Raw genomic sequence first — 23,742 nt, forward strand, 5'->3', positions numbered from 1 at the left:
CACTTAAGGATATTAAATAGCTTCTGAAGTCACAAAGCTAATAAGAGAAAGAGTCGGGGCTTGACTGAAGCCCACAGCAATGAAAAAACTGTAGAGCTTGTCTCCAAGGATGATTTTCAATTTAGAAACAAATTCACCGAGAAAATGGAAGTTCAACAAAGTTCTGACTTATGCCATGTTCACTATTGAATTTTTATTAAATACAAAATTTAACCTCTAAGAAAATATTGGTACCTGATTTTCTGGTTGTCTCAGCATGTGATTAGCTTCCCTATAGGTAGAGAAAGGATTTGAACGCAGGCAACTCAACTCCAGAACTGGTGTTCTTACCCGTGATGCTAGGGATGAGTAAATGAATGGATAATGCTGGGTTTAAGAGGTTGCCATAGAGACAAAGACAAAACCTGACTTTTCCCCACATTCTCTGTAGTGGAAGTTGGAGCCCTTCTCCCTCTTACAGAGAGACTGTGGCTCTGCCGCTTGTTTCTAAGTTCAGAATTAATTGCGTGTACCTGTGACACTCTCAGAGTATTCTGTATTCCAGGGCAAACTTGCTCCGAAGGATGTCTGTGCAGGTCTGGTGAATGCCATTTACCAGGGAACTGTTATAAGTGCTTTTTATTTGTTTATCCTCACAACAGTCCTATGGAATAAGTACTATGACTGTCTCCATTTTTCAGAGAAAGAAGCAGAGATACAGAGGTAGCAAGTGGTGAAACCACATTTCTGTCCCTGGAAGTTGGACTCAGGACCCACACTTTAGCCAGCACACTATATACTACCGTACACTATATTACTGGGTCTGCCACAACCTGTAGCTCTACTTGCATGGAACTATGGGTATGGCTACTGCGTCACAAATGACCACATAAAAACTACTAAAAACCAAACAGACTACTTCTAGTTACTCAAACAGGAATTATTTAACCATTAGGGTCATGCATCCAAGGCACACATCCCTCAATACCAAGACCCTGCCCTACCAAGTCTGAAAGGTTTTAAAGATCCTATGCTTCAAATAACAACTTCGTGGAGTCCTGGAGGAAGCTTGTCTTAACCTCAGGGCTTGTATCCAAGTGTCCTTTGCTCTTTCTTAAGGATACCCAAACTTCCATCCTCATGTCTAAGACTGTTATTAGACAAAGGAGCCCATGCATTCTTACAGGTTACTAGATCGAATATCTGAAATACCGAAATTTCTAGCAAATTGGATAATTTTCTAAGGAAAGAAATCACCATCGGATACTTCAGGGAAGTAATAATGGCTACTTTAAAGTTTTAAAGGAAATTAAAAAGGACTATACCTCTATCTTATCTCCCCTGAGCACGAGATAGCCAGCGACTTATTAGAAGAATGGACAATTAATTTCAAAAAATTAAAGCATTAGTGGTTGGTCACACTAAATGGAACCACAACACCTCATACTTGTGGCAAATACTGCTGAAATAAAATAACAAGCACTTCTAAAGGGAGTTAAAGTGATCTTCTATGTTGACTAAATCTCTGGCATTGTACATTCCCTGGTCGCCTATGTTGCTCTTTGTCTCCCCCTTATGGCCACCTAGAAAACCTTACAGCTCCTGACCATCCATTGTAACAGTGTAATTATTCCCATGGAGGCAAACTCTGTTTCTGTCTTAGTTTTAGTTTAAAAGACATATTCACGTGACTCTTCCCATGAAGAAACAGATTGGTCAATATGCTCTTCACTTTTAACATCCATAAAAAAACCACCCAAATCAATTTGCTTCAACTGGAATGGAAACAAATTCATCTACTCTTTAGCTCATAACGTTGTTAAAATGGATTTAGATTCTTGGCATACAAAAGAGTTACTGCCGTTATCAATTACACATATGAAGTTTTAGTTAACACTTTTTACTAAATTTATGACTTTCATAAAACAAATGATTATTAGAACAAGCCCAAGAGGCTTCCCAAAATATACCTTTGGGGCCATCCAGACCACAGAGAAATATTCTCCCAAAATAAACATTACCTTTCTCTCATTTACACTAGCTCTTGTAAGAAAGAGGTACAAAGATTAGTAGCCTTATAACTAGTGGTAGCCCATTCAAGATTTGGTTAGGCTTCTCCAGCCTAATGCTTTGGGACATGTGTAAATTAGTGACCTCCCACTGGGGAAAAGAAGTAATAAGATGTTTACAAGTTTTTCAGGTCACAGTACAGGCTGCCTTTCCATTTGTCTCATTGCCACAGAGAAAAGGAAACTTGGCCGCTTGGTGCCTCTAAGGGCCAATTTTTTGGGGAAAAAAGCTACTCAAAGAAGGACGTCAAGTGCTACAAACTACTTATTAAAAATTGAGTAATGGGGCTTCCCTGGTGGCGCAGTGGTTAAGAATCCACCTGCCAATGCAGGGGACACGGGTTCGAACTCTGGTCCGGGAAGATCCCACATGCCGTGGAGCAACTAAGCCTGTGCACCACAACTACTGAGCCTGTGCTCTACAGCCCGCGAGCCACAACTACTGAGCCCACGCGCCTAGAGCCCGTGCTCCACAACAAGAGAAGCCACCGCAATGAGAAGCCCACGCACTGCAACGAAGAGTAGCCCCTGCTCACTGCAACTAGAGAAAGTGAGCAGCAACGAAGACCGCGCGCAGCAACAAAGACCCAACGCAGCCAAAAATAAATAAATAAAATAAATAAATATATATTTTTAAAAATTGAGTAACGAAAATATCTCCAGCCACAGGACAATTAAGGCTAATAAGACCTCTGCCAAAAAAATGTCCAAGTACATTTGGAAATAAATTCATGAGGAGTTTCATCCATATCTTGGTCATTCATCACCTCATCAAAATAGGATCCATGACCAGGGAGTTCTAACACTACTCTTAAGAGCAGAGTTCTGACCTCATGGGTCTTTAGTTTTGATTCTCTGTTCTCAAACTTTTTGTCAAGAACTTTGTGGCCCTGCTTAAGACAGCACTGAAAGCAACATCTATGTCCTGCCCAAAGATCCTGAAAGGCTGCAAAATCAAATGTTTAGGCACAAAGAAAATTCCTGCACCACCTCCGATGATCTGGAACCTGGGATCAAGCGCTAGTGTGCGGGACAATTAGTATACTGGATCCAAACTAATATAGAACAAGTAAATCTGAAAAGCGCTGGTCAAATATACAGATTAAGTACAATTTTAGTCTCATATATTGATACCAACCAAATATACATAAAAATGTGTGTGTGTGTATATATATGAAAAGATTCTAAGCAGAATTATGCAGTGGATATCTTAATCAGAACTCATGTTCTAGGGAGCTCTAGCTATTCCTCTAGTGGCAAGAAATTGTTGTATGAATGTGAACAGCTGGTTGCCCTTAGAAGGATCTGAGTCAATGTATTCCTTTAATTGTTACCAAAATCCTACACTCAAGTGGAAAAGGACAAAGAAGAACAGATAGTACTGAGGGAGATTCTACTCTATTTTTCTTTGTCTTTACTTGAAGCAAGACTCCTTGATGTACACAGTTCTCAGTTTAAGGCAATAGTGATTTAAATTAATTTGACTAGGCTATTATGATTTCCTAGCAAAAATACTCAAACCTCTTGGGAACCCCTCCAGAGATAATGAGACCTTGGAGTAGGGGTTGGGAGTTGGGATATAGTCTTAAGACATTTAAAGATCAAATTTAGAGGAAACATGGAAATTCTTTGAATCTGTGCTAGGGACAGACAATTTGAATGAAGAAGCAATAAGATACAACTGAGAAGCAAGTAGGACTTTCATCTTTACTTGCCATGATCCTGTTGTTATAACACAGACTTTAACAATGGGGGGAAAAGTATTTTTATGAACATTGTCATGACTTCCACACAAGTTAGAATGTGCTCTAATAACTGAATTTGGAGTTTTTAGAGTCACAATAAGCAACCCAACAATATTCTTATTATTATGAAATGCATCATGCTCACAAAAAAATTGTGTAAAACATATGCACAATTCAAATAATAATTGTAGGAGGTGTGGCCAAGATGGCAGAGTAGGAAGACCCTGAGCTCACCTCCTCCCATGAGCGCACCAAAATTACACTATTTACAGAGCAACTATCAATGAGAATGACCTTAAGTATGGCAGAAAAGATTTTCCACAACTAAAGCTGTAAAGAGGAACCACAGGATGGGTAGGCAGAGTGGGAATGCAGTGCAGTCAACACCCACACCCCGGGGAGAAGACCCTTGAATGAAAGAATAATCACAACTGCAGAGGCTCTCGCAAAAGAGCCAGGGGTTCAAGCGCCACATGGAGCTTCCCAGCCCAGGGGTCCTGCACTGGGAAGATAAGCCCCAAAACAGCTGGCTTTTAGGCCTGTGGGGCCTGTGTACAGGAGAGCCAGAGAGCTGTAGGAAACAGAGACTGCTTTTAAACGGCGCATGCAAAATCTCACATGTTCAGAGATCCAGCACAGAGGTCACTAATGAGGTCGAACAGTTTCCATATATTAATTAGACATTTAGATTTTTTTTGGTTTTGTTTTTGAAGTGCCCATTTAAGTCTCTCATGCATTTTTCTGTTGGATTTTCTGTGTCATGATATTTTGTGTATATAACTGTGGTCAGTTATTTGTGTAGCTGATAACTTCTCCCACTCTGGGTTGCCCTTCTTCTTAGGGTATCTTTTGATAAACATCGTTTCTTAAGTTTATGTAGTCAAAGTTAGTAATCTTTTCCTTATGGTTAGTGCTGTCTGTATCTTAATTAATTTTTTTGTTTACCCATACTTCATGTAGATATTTTTTCTACAGTATCCTTCTAACGTTTTATAAATTTTCTTTCAATTTTAGATCTTTGAATGAGTTTTGTGTGTAGTGTGAAGTAGAAACACAATTTCAGTTTTTAAAAACATGGATTCCCAGTTATCATAGCACTGTTCATTAAAAAGCTCCCCCCCCCCTCATCTACAGGGTCAAGTGTCTGTATATGGGTGGGCCTTCCTGGATGCTCTCTCTTCCTTTCTGTTGATTAATTTTTCTATCTCTATGACAATGCTATGCTTTTGCAATACTTTTACAAAAAATCTTGATATTTGTTCTACCTTTTTTTTCCTTCAGGAACATTCAACTATTCTTGGTTCTTTGTTGCTTTCATTTAAATTTTAGAATCAGCTCATTGCGTTTCACCGAAACAAATAAGCGAACAACTACAACAATAAACTCTGCTGGGACTTGATTCTAAGTAACTTCTTAAAAATACAGGAGGAGCTTCAACATGGCAGAAGAGTAAGACGTGGAGATCACCTTCCTCCCCACAGATACATCAGAAATACATCTACATGTGGAACAGCTCCTACAGAACACCTACTGAACGCTGGCAGAAGACCTCAGACCTCCCAAAGGGCAAGAAGCTCCCCACGTACCTGGGTAGGGCAAAAGAAAACAGAAAAAACAGAGACAAAAGAAAAAGGACAGGACCTGCACCAGTGGGAGGGAGCCGTGAAGGAGGAAAGGTTTCCACACACTAGGAAGCCCCTTCGCAGGCGGAGACTGTGGGTGGCGGAGGGGGTGCTTCGGGACCGTGGAGGAGAGAACAGCCACAGAGGTGCGGAGGGCAAAGCTGAGAGATTCCCGCACAGAGGATCGGTGCCGACCGGCACTCACCAGCCCGAGAGGCTTGTCTGCTCACACGCCGGGGCGGGCGGGGCTGGGAGCTGAGGCTCGGGCTTCGGTCGGAGCGCAGGGAGAGGACTGGGGTTGGCGGCGTGAACACAGCCTGCAGGGCATTAGTGCGCCATGGCTAGCCGGGAGGGAGTCCGAGGAAAGGTCTGGACCTGCCAGGGAGGCAAGAGACTTTGTCTTCCCTCTTTGTTTCCTGGTGAGCAAGGAGAGGGGATTAAGAGCGCTGCTTAAAGGAGCTCCAGAGACGGGTGCGAGCCGCGGCTAACAGCGCGGACCCCAGAGACGGGCATGGGACGCTAAGGCTGCTGCTGCCGCCACCAAGAAGCCTGTGTGCGAGCACAGGTCACTCTCCTCACCCCCCTTCCGGGGAGCCTGTGCAGCCCGCCACTGCCAGGGTCCTGGGATCCAGGGACAACTTCCCCGGGAGAATGCACGGCGCGCCTCAGGCTGGTGCCACGTCACGCCGGCCTCTGCCGCCGCAGGCTCGCCCCACATCCGTACCCCTCCCTCCCCCCGGCCTGAGTGAGCCAGAGCCCCCGAATCAGCTGCTCCTTTAACCCCGTCCTGTCTGAGCGAAGAACAGATGCCCTCAGGCGACCTACACGCAGAGGCAGGGCCAAATCCAAAGCTGAACCCCGAGAACTGTGCGAACAAAGAAGAGAAAGGGAAATCTCTCCCAGCAGCCTCAGGAGCAGCGGATTAAATCTCCACAATCAACTTGACGTACCCTGCATCTGTGGAATACATGAATAGACAACGAATCATCCCAAATTGAGGAGGTGGACTTTGGGAGAAAACATGTATTATTTTTCCCTTTTTCTCTTTTTGTGAGTGTGTATGTGTATGCTTCTGTGTGAGATATTGTCTGTACAGCTTTGCTTTTACCATTTGTCCTAGGGTTCTGTCCGTCCATTTTGTTTGTTTGTTTTTAATTTTTTTCTTAATTATTTTTAATAACTTTATTTTATATATTTTACTTTATTTTATCTCCTTCCTTCCTTCCTTTCTTCCTTTCTTTCTCTCTTTCTTTCTTCTTTTCTGCCTTTTATTCTGACCCGTGTGGATGAAAGGCTCTTGGTGCTCCAGCCAGGCATCAGGACTGTGCCTCTGAGAGAAGAGAGCCAACTTCAGGACACTGGTGCACAAGAGACCTCCCAGCTCCACGTAATATCAACGGCGAAAATCTCCCAGAGATCTCCATCTCAACGCCAAGACCCAGCTTCACTCAACGACCAGCAAGTTACAGTGCTGGACACCCCATGCCAAACAACTAGCAAGACAGGAACACAACCCCATCCATTAGCAGGGAGGCTGCCTAAAATCATAATAATGCCACAGATACCCCAAAACACACCACTGGACATGGACCTGCCCACCAGAAAGACAAGATCCAGCCTCATCCACCAGAACACGGGCACTAGTCCCCTCCACCAGGAAGTCTACACAACCCACTGAACCAATCTTAGCCACTGCGGATAGACACCAAAAACAACAGGAACGACAAACCTGTAGCCTGCGAAAAGGAGACTCCAAACACACTAAGTTAAGCAAAATGAGAAGACAGAAAAACACACAGCAGGTGAAGGAGCAAGATAAAACCCACCAGACCTAACAAATGAAGAGGAAATAGGCAGTCTACCTGAAGAAGAATAGGAATAATGACAGTAAAGAGGATCCAAAATCTTGGAAATAGAATAGCCAAAATGCAAGAAACGTTTAACAAGGACCTAGAAGAATTGATGAGCAAACAAACAATGATGAACAACACAATAAATGAAACTAAAAATTCTCTACAAGGGATCAACAGCAGAATAACTGAGGCAGAAGAACGGAGAAGTGACCTGGAAGATAAAATAGTGGAAATAACTACAGCAGAGCAGAATAAAGAAAAAAGAATGAAAAGAACTGAGGACAGTCTCAGAGACATCTAGGACAACATTAAATGCACCAACATTCGAATTATAGGGGTTCCAGAAGAAGAAGAGAAAAAGATAGGGACTGAGAAAATATTTGAAGAGATTATACTTGAAAACTTCCCTAATATGGGAAAGGAAATAGTTAATCAAGTGCAGGAAGCAAGAGAGTCCCATACAGGATAAATCCAAGGAGAAACACATCAAGACACATATTAATCAAACTATCAAAAATTAAATACAAATAACAAAAGCAGCAAGGGAAAAGCAACAAATAACATACAAATGAATCTCCATAAGGTTAACAGCTGATCTTTCAGCAGAAACTCTGCATGCCAGGACGGAGTGGCAGGACATATTTAAAGTGATGAAGGAGAAAAACCTACAGCCAAGATTACTCTACCCAGCAAGGATCTCATTCAGATTTGATGGAGAAATTAAAACCTTTACAGACAAGCAAAAGCTGAGAGAGTTCAGCACCACCAAACCAGCTTTACAACAAATGCTAAAGGAACTTCTCTAGGCAGGAAACACAAGACAAGGAAAAGACCTACAATACCAAACCCAAAACAATTAAGAAAGTGGAAATAGCAACATACATATCGATAATTACCTTAAATGTAAATGGATTAAATGCTCCAACCAAAAGACCTAGACTGGCTGAATGGATACAAAAACAAGACCCATATATATGCTGTCTACAAGAGACCCACTTCAGACCTAGGGACACATACAGACTGAAAGTGAGGGGATTGAAAGAGAGATTCCATGCAAATGAAAGCTGGAGTAGCAATTCTCGTATCAGACAAAATGGACTTTAAAATCATATCTTGGGTCAAAAATCAAGCCTTGGTAAATTTAATAAAATTGAAATCATATCAAGTATCTTTTCTGAACACAACGCTATGAGACTAGATATCAATTACAGAAAAAAATCTGTAAAAAATACAAGCATATGGAGGTTAAACAATACACTACTTAATTACTAAGAGACCACTGAAGAAATCAAAGAGGAAATCAAAAAATACCTAAAAACAAATGACAATGAAAACACGATGACCCAAAACCTATGGGATGCAGCAAGCAGTTTTAAGAGGGAAGTTTATAGCAATACAATCCTACCTTAAGAAACAAGAAACAGGGCTTCCCCGGTGGCGCAGTGGTTAAGAGTCCGCCTGCCGATGCAGGGGATGTGGGTTCATGCCCCCGTCAGGGAAGATCCCACATGCCGCAGAGCGGCTGGGCCCGAGAGCCATAGCCACTGAGTCTGCACATCTGGAGCCTGTGCTCTGCAACGGGAGAGGCCACAACAGTGAGAGGGCCATGTACCACACCCATGTACCGCAAAAAAAAAAAAAAGAAAGAAAAATTAATTTAAAAAAAAGAAACATCTCAAATAAACAACCTAACCTTACACCCAAAGCAACTAGAGAGAGAAGAACAAAAAAACTCCAAAGTTAGCAGAAGGAAAGAAATCATAAAGATCAGATAAGAAATAAATGAAAAAGAAATGAAGGAAACAATAGCAAAGATCAATAAAACTAAAAGCTGGTTCTTTTGAGAAGATAAACAAAATTGATAAACCATTAGCCAGACTCATCAAGAAAAAAGGGGAGAAGACTCAAATCAACAGAATTAGAAACAAAAAAGGAGAAGTAACAACTGACACTGCAGAAATACAAAGGATCATGAGAGATTATTACAAGCAACTCTATGCCAATAAAATGGACAACCTGGAAGAAATGGACAAATTCTTAGAAATGCACAACCTGCCAAGACTGAACCAGGAAGAAACAGAAAATATGAACAGACCAATCACAAGCACTGAAATTGAAACTGATTAAAAATCTCCCAACAAACAAAAGCCCAGGACCAGATGGCTTCACAGGTGAATTCTATCAAACATTTAGAGAAGAGCTAACACCTATCCTTCTCAAACTCTTCCAAAATATAGCAGAGGAAGGAACACTCGTAAACTCATTCTACAAGGCCACCATCACCCTGATACCAAAACCAGACAAAGATGTCACAAAAAAAGAAAACTATAGGCCAATATCACTGATGAACATAGATGCAAAAATCCTCAACAAAATACTAGCAAACAGAATCCAACAGCACATTAAATGGATCATACACCATGATCAAGTGGGGTTTATCCCAGGAATACAAGGATCCTTCAATATACGCAAATCAATCAATGTGATACACCTTATTAAGAAATTGAAGGAGAAAAACCATATGATCATCTCAATAGATGCAGAGAAAGCTTTTGACAAAATTCAACACCCATTTATGATAAAAACCCTCCAGAAAGTAGGCATAGAGGGAACTTTCCTCAACATAATAAAGGCCATATATGACAAACCCACAGCCAACATCGTCCTCAATGGTGAAAAACTGAAACCATTTCCACTAAGATCAGGAACAAGACAAGGTTTCCCACTCTCACCACTATTATTCAACGTAGTTTTGGAAGTTTTAACCACAGCAATCTGAGAAGAAAAAGAAATTAAAGGAATCCAAATTGGAAAAGAAGAAGTAAAGCTGTCACTGTTTGCAGATGACATGATACTATACATAGGGAATCCTAAAGATGCTACCAGTAAACTACTAGAGCTAATCAATGAATCTGGTAAAGTAGCAGGATACAAAATTAATGCACAGAAGTCTCTAGCATTACTGTACACTAATGATGAAAAATCTGAAAGTTAAATTAAGAAAACACTCCCATTTACCACTGCAACAAAAAGAATAAGATATCTAGGAATAACCTAGGTAAGGAGACAAAAGACCTATGTGCAGAAAATTATAAGACACTGATGAAAGAAATTAAAGATGATACAAATAGATGGAGAGATATACCATGTTCTTGGATTGGAAGAATCAACATTGTGAAAATGATTATACTACCCAAAGCAATCTACAGATTCAGTGCAATCCCTATCAAACTACCAATGGCATTTTTCACAGAACTAGAACAAAAATTTTCACAATTTGTATGGAAACACAAAAGACCCCAAATAGCCAAAGCAATCTTGAGAAAGAAAAACAAAGGTAGAGGAATCAGGCTCCTGTACTTCAGACTATACTACAAAGCTACAGTAATCAAGACATTATGGTACTGGCACAAAAACAGAACTATAGATCAATGGAACAGGATAGAAAGCCCAGAGATAAACCCACACACATATGGTCACCTTATCTTTGATAAAGGAGGCAAGAATATACAGTGGAGAAAAGACAGCCTCTTCAATAGGTGGTGCTGGGAAAACTGGACAGTTACATGTAAAAGAATGAAATTAGAACACTCCCTAACACCATACCCAAAACTAAACTCAAAATAGATTAAAGACCTAAATGTAAGGCCAGACACCGTCAAACTCTGAGGGAAAACATAGGCAGAACACTCTATGACATAAATCACAGCAAGATCCTTTTTGACCCACCTCATAGAGAAATGGAAATAAAAACAAAAATAAACAAATGAGACCTAATGAAACTTAAAAGCTTTTGCACAGCAAAGGAAACCATAAACAAGACCAAAAGACAACCCTCCGAATGGGAGAAAATATCTGCTAATGAAGCAACTGACAAAGGATTAATCTGCAAAACATACAAGCAACTCATGCAGCTCAATATCAAAAAAACAAACACCCAATCCAAAAATGGGCTGAAGACCTAAACAGACATTTCTCCAAAGAAGATATACAGATTGCCAACTAACACCTGAAAGAATGCTCAACATCATTAATCATTAGAGGAATGCAAATCAAAACTACAATGCGATATCATCTCACACCGGTCAGAATGGCCATCATCAAAAACTCTACAAACAATAAATGCTGGAGAGGGTGTGGAGAAAAGGGAACCCTCTTGCACTGTTGGTGGGAATGTAAATTGATACAGCCACTATGGAGAACAGTATGGAGGTTCCTTAAAAAACTAAAAATAGAACTTCCTTATGACTCAGCAATCCCACTACTGGGCACATACCCTGAGAAAACCATAATTCAAAAAGAGTCATGTACCAAAATGTTCATTGCAGCTCTATTTACAATAGCCAGGACATGGAAGCAACCTAAGTGTCCATCATCTGATGAATGGATAAAGAAGATGTGGCACATATATACAATGGAATATTACTCAGCCATAAAAAGGAACGGAACTGAGTTATTTGTAGTGAGGTGGATGGACCTTACAGACTGTCATACAGAGTGAAGTAAGTCAGAAAGAGAAAAACAAATACTGTATGCTAACGCATATATATGGAATCTAGAAAAGAAAAAGAAAAAAAAATGGTCAGATGAACCTAGGGGCAGGACGGGAATAAAGATGCAGACCTACTAGAGAATGGACTTGAGGATACGGGGAGGGGGAAGGGTAAGCTGGGACAAAGTGAGAGTGGCATGGACATATATACACTACCAAACGTAAAATAAATAGCTAGTGGGAAGCAGCCGCATAGCACAGGGAGATCAGCTTGGTGCTTTGTGACCACCTAGCGGGGTGTGATAGGGAGGGTTGGGAGGGTGGGAAATGCAAGAGGGAAGAGATATGGGGATATATGTATATGTATAACTGATTCACTTTGTTATAAAGCAGAAACTAACACACCATTGTAAAACTATTATACTCCAGTAAAGATGTTTTAAAAAATAAACCCTGGAGTAAAGGTAGGTATTTAGAGAAAAATGAGGAAGTCTGATTGCCGTCCTCAGGCTCTCAAAATGATTCCATAAAATGGATTAAGACTAAATTAGAGAAGGGAGAAATTATAGTGTTTTCCCTCATAGTCCCAAATGCAGACACAGGACATCATGGCACTGAAACACATCACCCACATAGCAATTCACGGGAATAGTCACCCATGCAAAAATGGGAAAAAAAAAAAAAAAAGGAATGATGACACTAATTGTCACATTACATGTACGTATACCCCTGGGGTCAAGTAGGGATGAAAATGAAGAAGTCCAAGAAACTGGGAAGGAGACCGGCTAGATTACAAATAAGCTTGGACAAGAGGGTAAAGTTGGATGCTTTTCTGATTAATCTGGGACTACTTAAAATGTTCTGGGCTTCCTGGGATGGTGGGAGAGATATAATCTACAAAGAACATCGTTCATCACCTCAGTTCTTCTTCCTCATTGCTTCCTTCAGGTTGGGTGCAGTCTGGATACCCCATCATGTGCCACGTGCAGTCAGTGCCTGTGTTCCTTGATGAGACGATCATAAGATCCAAAGGCACTGGGGTCTCTTCCACGAGATGGGCCGTAACTTGAAGCATTCTGGATGGATTATCCATCCTCATACCAGTGAGGCCCTGTGCAACCTCTGGTCAGTCTATGTGAGAGAAACAGTGCTGGACATCCCTGGGAATCAGGCCCACTCTCGTCTGAGTCCTCAAAATCGGGAGCAGAGGATCAAAATGCACATGGACAAGGGAACCCCCCTGACTGGCTCTGGAAACATATCTTCAGGTACAGAGCAGAAATGGAGGGAAACGGGGACCACACTACAAGTCCTTCAACACCGCCACCAGCCATGGGCGCTCCGCCTCCCCTGGACATGGGAGACGGCTGCATGGTGGTGTCTCTCTGTGGCTCAGGTTTCACATGTCTAAAATGGATAATGATGTGTGTCCTACTCCTCCCCTCCATCTCAGAACTTTGTGGAAATAAATGAAAGTGGGTAGAATCACTGTGAAAAGTATAGCACGATAACACAGTTCTGGCCATGAAAACTGAGGTAGACTCGCAGCTTTGCCAAATACAAAATTGAGTGGTTTCTCCTGAGTTATCTTTATAGTTCAGAAGACAAGAACATCACCTCACTACAACAATGCATTACGAGGACACAGGCTGGGGAAAGTGACCTGGTAGCAAGTTTCTCAAAATGGTATCTTCTTACTCAAACCCCAAGTGTGGATAAGTCCTAGTTCCATTATAAAAGAAGTAACATGTGTAGTGTTTTTCAGCTTTTCAAAGGCTTCCCTTCCATTTCCCCCATCTAATCCTTGCCAGCCTCGTGAAACACATTAAGGACGTATTATCACAATCCTCATTTGGCAAGTGCAGAAGCTGAAGGTTAAAGGGCATAAGCAGTCTGTCATCGACCTTAAAACTGAGAGAAAGGGGAAGACCTAGAACTCAGGTGTGGTGTTCTGACTCCAGACCCCCGCGCCTTTGGCACTACCGCACGCCGTCTGGATGTTCACGATTCCAAAGATTCCGAGATTACTTCAGGCCGCACAATAAATTTGGACTGTTCCATTTTCCTTAGCAATAACTAATCTGTCTGAGCACATGCATGAAAGAGTCAGTGTCCCAGAAGCTTGACCTACAAGTTCAATTCAAAGCCCTTGGGGGCAGACTCCCTTCACTGCTCTCTACCTGGACTTCCATAGCTCTGGGGCTGGATTCAGGCCAGGCGGCCACCTCCCTGACCCCTCACCTTCCATTCCCACCACATGGTCAAAATTCAAGTCCCGGGCGTCTGTCATCCAAGCTATTCCAATAGCCTCTTCACTAGTCTCCCTGCTTCTATCCATGACCCCAACTGACCTGTCTTCTAAAGGTGCTGACAAAAAACCACACATTTCAGCTGATAAAACTTCAGTACCTCCCTGGTGCCTCCAGTAGAATGCCACACTCTTTAGTAGCGGGCTCTGCCTTCTGCTCCTGCCTCGAGATCCAGATTCTTGCCTTCTTACTCATTCGCCAGCAAATCCAAACTGTTTACGGTTTTCAGAACACACTGCCACGGCCCATGTTTCTGTACATTTGCAAATATTGCTCTTTCTCACCGAAATAGTTTTGCCTTCTTTATATACCAAGAAAACTGTCCGTCTTTCAAAATCAGACCATTGTCACCTTCTCCAAGAAGCCTTCCCTGAATATGTTCCTTCGAGATATTAGTTACTTGCTCCCCCATGTTACAATTGTGTTGAAATGACCCCAGGTTGTCAGTTATTTAATTCAATTCAATCAATTAAAATTTAATGTAACTTAATAAGTTGATTATAATTAGTATTAGATATCTCCTAATGGCTCAGTCTGTGATCTCAGCTGAGCAATAATGAAAGAATGATAGTGGTGTTGGCTGAGACATTCTACTTTAACTTGTCTTCAAGGCAGTGCTTCTCCAGGGTCATAGATTCCTAAATGATGGACCAGAATTGTGTCCTTTCTAGCTCTCAAGTTCTATAATCCCAACTATCCTTTTCAGAGGGCCTTCCAGGAACTGACTCTGAGTACACATCTCTCCCTACGTCTGAGTTCATCCTAGCTCTATCCACAAAAAAAAAATGCATTCTTTTTACACATCTGCCTGTCTCCATAAGACAATGTGGCAGACTTACTAAGAGTTGAGTCTTCAACAAAGAACAAAAATATCTTTACATCTGGGTGGTGTCTGTGTTTTCAAGTGGAAGGATTCCACTTTTCAGCTACACAAGATGATCCTCACCTATGTCAGATTAAAATCTTTATCTACCACTAAGCTTAGGAGAAAAATAATAATACTAAAAGTAACTACCATTTATTAGAGACCAAGTAAAGTGCAAGCACAGACTCCATCTCTGAGACTGGAGTGAGGCAGAATGAGATATGACACCAGTCACTGGAATGAGCATATGAGAGAATGAAGAAGGAGAGAGCCACTGCTGAGAATTAAATCAGTGTTAAAAGATAGCTTACAACTAAGCATTACCATGTAATTTTATGTGAGTATGTGTCGGGGGGGGCGTGGCTTTTGTAGACCAGACACCTCATTCTGCCCCTTCCTTCTCTTCCCAGCTCCAGGAGGCCTTTGGGTGGGAGGCATTTGTCCAGCTCTTTCCTGAGTACCAGACCCTCTCTGGCATCCCCAAAGACAACACTGGCAAGATGAATCTGTGGTGAAGAAGTTCTCTGAAAAGGTGCAGAAGAATCTGGCTCCTTCGAGGCCTGGGGCTGGTCTGTCCAGAAGAAAGTGGCTGATAGCCTGCCCTGTCTGCCTGAGTGGCAAGAAAATCCCATGAAATCATATGCACACTACAGAAAGGAGTGAAGAATTGTAGAAATGTTCACTTTAAAACAGATCATTGGATATAACAGATCTAATCCTCACATAATCAACCCAAATTTCAGCTTTATTTTTTTTTCTCAGTCTTGTTCAGAATATCCTAATTCATTTGCAACATAGAGATTAAATTAGTGATTTTTCAAAATTAGTAATTTGCATAACTCAACCATGTTTTCTCTAGTTTTATTTTTTAATCTTAAGAGATTTCTTTCTTGATTTGTTTAGTGTTTTACATTTGCTTTACTGGGTGACAGGAACTGCTCAGACCCAAAGACTTAACCCCAGGAATGTCTTTCCTTGGATTCCTTTGGAGTATCTTTCTCTTTATCCTAAAATTATTTCATACGTTTCACAAATATCTTTTGTCTGCATGGTTTGAACACAGTAGTTGGTCAACAGATACTTGATGAAAATGAATAATAGGGGCTTTCCCGGTGGCGCAGTGGTTGAGAGTCCACCTGCCAATGCAGTTCGAGCTCTGGTCCAGGAGGATCCCACGTGCCGTGGAGCAACTAAGCCCGTGCGCCACAACTACTGAGCCTGCGCTCTAGAGCCCGTGAGCCACAACTACTGAAGCCCGCGCGCCTGGAGCCCATGCTCCGCAACGAGAGGCGCCACCGCAGTGAGAAGCCTGCGCACCGCAACTAAAGAAAGCCAGCGTGCAGCAGCGAAGACCCAATGCAGCCAAAAATAAGTAACTAAATATTAAAAATAAATATAAATAAATAATAAGAAGAAAAAGAAAATGAATAACAACAACTACATGATAGAGAACTCACTGTGTGCCAGCCAGCAAGTGCTTTAACTGGACCAAGTCATTTCCTGATTGCAGCGACCCTGAGTTAGGAACTATTACAGGTCCTGTTCCAAGTAGGAAAACGTGTTCCTGGAAATTAAAGCTCTAACGTTATAATAGGTTAAACTTCATGAAGATATATTTCATATGCATAGGGGAGGGGGTGCTGATTTACTACTTCACAAAATTCTTTAGAATTATTCCTGCAGCATAGAGGACCACGCACATCCATTTCACCTCTACAGATGGGAGCTGCCACACGGCCTACCAGACACCGCATGTGGTTCCTTTGGGAAATGATCAAACAATTTGCTGACAATTCAAAGCCTGTTATCTGAGAAAATTTGATGTTAGTGTCAGAAAGATTGACCAAGGCAAGCAAACGAAAGAAATACTGGCTTGATAAAATGAAACGAAACTGAGTTATCTGTAGTGACATGGATGGACCTAGAGTCTGTCATACTGAGTAAGTCAGAAAGAGAAAAACAAATACCGCATGCTAACACATATATATGGAATCTAAAAAAAAAGAAAAAAAATAGTTCTGATGAACCTAGGGGCAGGACAGGAATAAAGACGCAGATGTAGAGAATGGATTTGAGGACACAGGGAGGGGGAAGGGTAAGCTGGGACTAAGTGAGAGAGTAGCGTTGACATACATACACTACCAAATGTAAAATAGATAGCTAGTGGGAAGCAGCTGCATCGCACAGGGAGATCAGCTCAGTGCTTTGTGTCCACCTAGAGGGGTGGGATAGGGAGACGCAAGAGGGAGGAGATATGGGGATATATGTATACATAAAGCTGATTCACTTTGTCATACTAACACACAGAAACTAACACACCAATGTAAAGCAATTATACTCCAATAAAGATGTTAAAAAAAAAAAAAGAAATATTGGCTTGTTCCATGCGTATCAATGAAACCTTTGCAAGGCACGTGGTTGCGTTTTGGTCAGTATCTTCTGTGCTGGAGGATTAATGCTGCTGCAAATCCATGCTGAATGGAGTACTGCTAAGCCATGGATGCATATATAATCTTCACTGGCACACAAGGATGCTTAAATTTCAAAGTGACAAACTAACAAGTGGCAGAGCAAGGATTAACTGTAAGAACAGTTGATTTGGATTAACTGTAAGAACAGATGATCATAGCTACTCTTCCTCTAGTTACAGGAGCCAAATGTAAGCTCAAAGGAGAAGAATACATAAATGCGCCTTTCTTCAGTGGACTTACTCACTTTTTCATCTGTTCTATGACGCTTCCTCTTGAGAGCTGCCTCTACCTTCTCCATGATTGGAATGGGGTTGTCAATCAAGGGACCACAGCCTTCCCATCATAAGAGCCGGCACGAGACCATGGACAACCAGAGTGCTCCACCCTCTGGACCTAGTGACTGGACTGCGGATGGTCACATGACTTAAGTAGAACCAGGCAGTGTCCTTTTTCGATAAGTAATGAAGTCACTGGTGAGGAAGAACAATTTTTTTTCTGAGATCACAGGTTCCATGAGCCATTTAAGCCAGGAGCTGCCTTGTAATATCATCTTTGCATAAAGAGAGGCTGATGGACAATGAAACCCACACAAAGAAAAACAATGACAAAGACGAAGATCTATATCCTTAAGGACATTGTTCAAGAATCTAGATCTAGTAGCGCTGCAAGCCCCATGGCAACACCCAGACTCTTCTGTTCCTTGAATCAATAAATTGCTTCCTTTTGCTTCTACCAGTTTGAGCTGAGTTCCTGTTACCTGTCATCAGAAATGTCCAAATAAACTTTTTCCCCTTTTTAAGTCCTCTCCAGTTTGCTATTGGAGCAATGTGACTCCTGCCTTTTCTCGGGAAGGATTTACCTGGAATAGACCCTCCTGCTTTCACATCCCTCTCCTCTACTCACAGTGGGCAGCTGCAGTATAACATGAGTTGAGACAGTGGTAACACAAGCCAGTTTTCCACTGATGGTAAAGATAAGCAACAGTCCCCAAAGCCTTCGCCTCTAGAATTCCATGATTCTGAAACCATACACTCTTGTTTTTAAAGGTACCTCTGGACAGAGAGGCTAGACACAGAATTTGGGTTTTATTTTCCAGCTTTGGAAAGACAGGAATCTGGTCGGAAAGGCTGACAATGGTTCTTTGTCTTCTCTGTTGGGTCTCAATCTAAAAGTCATTTTTTAGAGGAAACGCCATGCCCAGCTGTGTCCTGACCATGCACGCTGCTTACCAGCAGCCACGCCACCCATGCTTCACTCAATACTTCTTATCACATTCACATTTAATGTGTGTTTAATGTTCTCTTCCCTCACCAGACTGCACACTTCATGAAGGCAAGGCTGCCGTCTATATTTCTCAGACTTTATCCCCAATAAATAGCACAGTTCCTGATGCATCGGAAGTTTTTTATGGATAGGTATTTGTTGGCTGACAAGACTGATTAAGGACTCCCAACGCCTGTCCACAATGAGTATCTTATAGAGCCCTATGATATTTGCTGAAATTCAAAGAAATTCTTCCATTATTCTAGAAGGAAGCAGTAATATGACCTTAGCCTTTCCTCTATTTTTTTACACCTCATACCCGGCTACAAAAATTTTGGTCATATTTGTGGTCAGACTGGATGAGTGGGAACTTTCCATTGGTCTCCTCCCAACCACTCGTATATTCAAGATTCAGTACTTATGAGAATGTTTGTTTTTAGCAAAATTTTTGTGGGGAATGAAGATGGAAACTTTCAAGGGATGTAATCATTTTTAAAATAAATTTCTTAGGTCTTGACATTTTATGGTCTCTGTCTTCACTTCTTCGCATATCTGTTTCTTTTCTCGCTTCACTTGAACTTCAGCCAACATTAATTTTGGAGAGGTTTTCCTTTTCTCTGAATCATCACTCCCCCTAGTCCCGCTATATGCTGTTAAACTGTGGATCAAGGGCATTCCTCTAAGTCAGGATGATCCCCAAATCTTTCTATATCATCAACCAAAGTAACCCAGTCCTTTCCTGTCTGTCCTCAAGATGGCACACTGAGCACAGGCTCCAGCCTCTTTCGACTCCTGGCCAGAGATTACTAGGAAGACCAGATCTTTTCTAAAATTCTAACACAGCATCCCCTAAAAGATCCAGGGAGATAGTATCACATGGTAAAAGAAAACCAAGAACCTGCTCAGTGCAAAGTGCTTTACAGAGAGGAGTAACCACAGGAATTCTCCAAATCCAGAGAAGGTCGCTTGGGGGAACAGATCCATCTCAAGAATGCAAGGATGATGCATTTATAGTATACCTAATACGTTCGCTGAATTTACAGATCGTAAGAGAAAAACTTTACAATCGTGACAAAAAATAGTTTGAAAAATTCAAGACACAGTCATGATTAAACATTTTGTAAGACAGTGAAGTAGAAACTTCCTATAACAAGTAGTGTATGCGCCAGAAACCTTTAGCAAGCATTATACTCAGTAGTTAAAAAGCAGAAGCACTCACATTACACTCAAGAATGTGAAAAGAATGTTCACTCTTAGTGCTACCTTCAGCATATCCTTGGAGGTCTTTATTAATGCATTTGGACAAGAAAAACAGACTGCAAAGGAAGGGGAAAACAGTCATTATTTTCAGAAAATATGACCCTCTATATTTTGGGATTGTATATAATAGACAGCTGATGAAGTGGATGTGATGGGGACAGGTAAAGAGAGATCGAGGATGACACCTAGGGTCTTGGCTTGAGCCCTCAGTGGGTTTTGTTTTGTTTTAATTTTTTGTTGAAATATAGTTGATTTACAATATCGTGTTAGTTTCAAGTTTACTGCACACCAATTTAGAGACAGGTGATAGGTAGGTAGGTAGATAGGTAGATGATAGATTGATAAGATAGATAGATAGATTCTTTTTCAGGTCCTTTTCCCTTGTAGGTCATTACAAAATATTGAGTATAGTTCCCTGTGCAATAGAGTAGGTTCTTGCTGGTTATCTATTTTATATATAGTAGTGTGTATATATATATTAATCCCAACCTCCTAATCTATCCCTCCCCCCAGCCCCCTTTCTGCTTTGGTAACCATAAGTTTGCTTTTTACGTCTGTTTTGGAAAGAAGTTCATTTGTATCTTTTTTTTAAGATTCCACATAGAAGTGATATCATATATTTGTCTTTCTCCATCTGGTTTACTTCACTGAGTATGGAAATCTCTAGGTCCATCCATGTTGCTGCAAATGAGCCCTCAGTGTTTTTCATACCTTTAACTGAGATGATGGGAAATGAGAGTATGGGATTAAGAGAAAACATGAAATAGTTTGATATATGAGTCTAGACGTTAGAGGTTTGGAGTACAAAATTAAGAGGAGTTATTAGATAGGCAGTTTGATAGATGAGTCTAGACTTCAGAGCAGAGGTCCAGTCTGAAGATATAAATTTAGAACTCATTAGAATATAGACGGTATTCAAAGCTTTAGGCCACACTGAATTCCTTAAGAAAAAGAACACTAGTATGCTGCAAGCCACTATTTTAGTGAAAGCAAATGAGATTGGGAAAGACTAGCTTGGTGAGATAAGAAGAAAACCCAAATTTATTACAGTGTCACAGAACTGTGGAGAAGAAAATAGTTTTTTATAGCAAAGAAGGGGGGAGATGTCAACGGTTCATGTTGCTGAATGCTCGTGAAAAAATCACGTAAAACGAGTGTGGAGACAATTCTGGGGTCGGTCCTTGTGGGTGGTGGCTGAGTCAGAAAACAGGTCGAGGAGAATGGGAGGTGAGGGATTTGAGACAACCCGTATTCGAAACACTTTTGACACATTTTTCTTGGTATGGAAGCAAAGAAAAAGGGTGGTAACTAGAGGGATAAAGGACTAAGAAAAAATTTGTTTTTGAAGATAATGAAATACTAGAGAATATTTCTACAATGAAGATGTGAATAATCCAGTATGGAGCGAGAAATTTTGACATGTGCTTGAAAGGGGGGGGAAGTAAATTAAATTTAGTTTTATAGGAAATTATGAAGTAGTTCTCAAGTAAAAGGAAAGAGATTAGATAGAACATGATCCGTAAGTCAGCCTAAGTGATTCTCTATTAATTCAATTGGATTTAAATTTTGTTATATGCTTGACGTTTAAGAGACTAATGTGTAAAAGACAGTTTTTCTTTTACAGATATCTAATTAGCTCAGAGATTATTTTCATTATAGTAAAATATCTGGGAGCTTTCCCCCTAATCATAGCACCTTACTTCCCAATATATCTTTGGGTATCTAGGATAAACTATGTTAACAAAATATTTATTAATTCATACCTAGAAACCTTCTATGGATGAAAAAGTGGAAATCTGACTAAATTTATACAGATTGCCTCTTTGGTCTCAACTCAATTATATTCAATTTTAAACAGACTTTTTTAGAGTTTTGGGTTTTTTTCTTGTTTGGCTGCTCTGCATTTGCACCCTCATTTTGTTTGGGGTCTTCTCAAATAGTCCAAGTCACCGTGTAAGACAAGGTTCTTCTTCACAACACACGTGCTAAAAATGCCAGATACGTATATATTTCCCCTCAACCCTGTAGCTAGTAGTTGACACACGGGGAGTGTAAAGTATGGAATTAATTCTGTTGGTGGCATCCAGTGACCAGTGACCACAGCAGCCACATGTCAACCAAACTCTTCTTGTGGCATAATTTTTGCTGCTTCTCCAAACATCTAGATTTTGGTGCCTAGGGTATTCAGGCCCAGTTCTCCATATATAACATTAGTTATGAGAAGTACCCAAATTACTTCTAGTAAATTTCCTTCCTGCAAAATTTAGCCAAGGCTTTCTTTTCTGTTGCTATCCAGCCAAGATCCCCAAGTGCTATACTAGATATACCCACAACTGTAGGATCCCCAGGCCAACTTCACAGCCTCTTCCTCCAAGAATTCCACCCAAATCTTAGAGTCTCTGGAAGCCCAAATAGTAACTACATTTTCCCCTTTGCATTAGGTCCTGCATTTGGCTCCCAATGATCAAAGTCTTGGGCACCTAAAGTTGGTTTTCGAGTTAGGCAGAGGGAAGAGAGAAAGAATGAGTACAAGAACATGTACATGCAGAGTACACATCCCTGGAAAATATAATTCATTTCCTTTTTATCTTTCCCCAATGGCTAACCAGTGTACTGCACATAAATTTTCAGTAAATGTTTGTTGAATAAGTAAATCCATTAAAAATGAGTAAACAGTACAGAATCATGGAGAGAGAGCTGAAATAAGGGTCAGAAAACAAAGCATTCTCTTCTTTTCTCTACTACCTTGAGGTACTCTCTGGACATCATTTTCCTTATTTGTAAAATAAAGAGGCAAAATAGCTCAGATTACCTTTCAGCTCAGAAATTCTTTGATTTGGGAATAAATATACTGAAGATTGGATACTAGAACTCTGTTGTGTGCAAGTTTTTTTTAAAGAGGATTCTTTGTTTGGTGAGGAAAAAATGGGGTTATAGATCTCATTCATTTTCCCCAGCACTCAGCACTCAGAATAAGTGTAGGTTTCAGTAATTAGTAAAATGGTACATGCCAGTGTGTCAAGTTTGAGCACAGCAGCATGAGTTCCCACAGGAAGATGCCGAGTTCCTGCCATGAGCTATACTGGCAATGTCTATGGGAAGTGTTACCTCTGAGGGGCCAAGCAAACCCATAGTCCCACAGCATTTCCTAAGACTACCTTTTCCTTCTCAGAGTTAGACTCACTGATGCAAATTGCCCAGCTGGGTTTTAACTGAAGCTCTGCACTCACTTTCCCTCGTGTTTTTCTATATGTACACTTCTCCCTTAGTTACTGCTCTCCTTCCCCCTAAGTCCCTCCACACAGGCCCATGGTGAGGCCCCAGGAACTGGCTCAAAGCCTGCTGTAAAACTTTTAAAATTAAACCCTCGAGATTTTAAGAGTTGTGATTAGAATGCATGATTTGAAGTGAACTAACATCACCCTGCCATCCAGCTGGCATGGTCCTCTGTCCATGGGTCTGCTGGGCTCTGGTGCTAAAGCCCTGGCAGAGACAGCTGTTTCCTGCCATCCACTGTCCTGCCCTGAAAGTGGTCAAAGTCTTCCTTAAACCTTTGGGAAGTGCCCCAGATTTTCTTCTTGTTGAACAATTAGGATGTGTTTGATTTTCCACTATTAGCAGCAGTTGCTCTGATGAGTGTCTATGGGGATAAGTCTTTGTATTTGTGAAGATTTCCTCAAAATAGATTCCTATAAGTGAAATTAAGAGGTGAAAAGGCCAAAATATATTTAGGACTCAATATGGATGTCAAATTCCCTTCCTTTCACTCGTTCATACAAGCAAATATGTAATAAGCATCTTTAGTGCCAGGCAC

This window comes from Grampus griseus (assembly GCF_964374135.1).
Source record: "Grampus griseus genome assembly, chromosome: 9".
Lineage (NCBI taxonomy): Eukaryota > Metazoa > Chordata > Mammalia > Artiodactyla > Delphinidae > Grampus > Grampus griseus.